General features: G+C 35.1%; 1 pseudogene; it reads right to left on the minus strand.

Moving 5' to 3' along the window:
• Positions 1-242: 242 nt before the first annotated feature.
• On the minus strand, positions 243-361 carry LOC145410305 (5S ribosomal RNA; annotated as a pseudogene).
• Between the last annotated feature and the right edge of the window lie 283 nt (positions 362-644).

Consider the following 644-nt stretch of genomic DNA (forward strand, 5'->3'; position numbering starts at 1 on the left):
ATAGTAGCCTAGCCTGGGGCTCCTACACTCCTGATGGGGCAAAAAGGGATTTGATGATTAATAATAATAATAATAATAATGATAATAATAATAATAATAATAATAACAATAATCATCATTCATCATTCATCGCCAGACGCCATGTGTCCCAAACGGGGTGGACAAGGGCTTAGAGTTAATTGTTTTACAGGGAGGGGCACTAATCCTCCACCAACTCCACTTGACACGTAGGGAGAACATTATGCCAACAGCATCTGGTGTTCCCAGGCGGTCACCCATCCAAGTACTAACCAGACCCAACGTTGCTTAACTTCGCTGATCGGACGGGAAGCGGTGTACTCAACGTGGAATAACAATAATAACAATAATAATAAATAATAATAATAATAATAAAACAACAATAACAACAACAACAACAACAATAATAATAATATTAATAATAATAATAATAATGATAATAATAATAATAGTTACAACAGCACAAACAAAAGTAATATTACCAGTAGTACTAAAAGGATCAACAATAACAGCAACAATAACAAATGCAAAATATGTATGTGTCTGCAAAACGTGCTTGAAATCTGGGTGGCTGGTTTATGAATATGGTTGGGTGTGTATAATTTAATGCTAGCGATGATAGGCTG

The sequence above is a fragment of the Coenobita brevimanus genome, chromosome 84, assembly GCF_032717465.1.
Source record: "Coenobita brevimanus isolate Jiangsu-jjx chromosome 84, ASM3271746v2, whole genome shotgun sequence".
In the NCBI taxonomy this organism is placed as follows: Eukaryota; Metazoa; Arthropoda; class Malacostraca; order Decapoda; family Coenobitidae; genus Coenobita; species Coenobita brevimanus.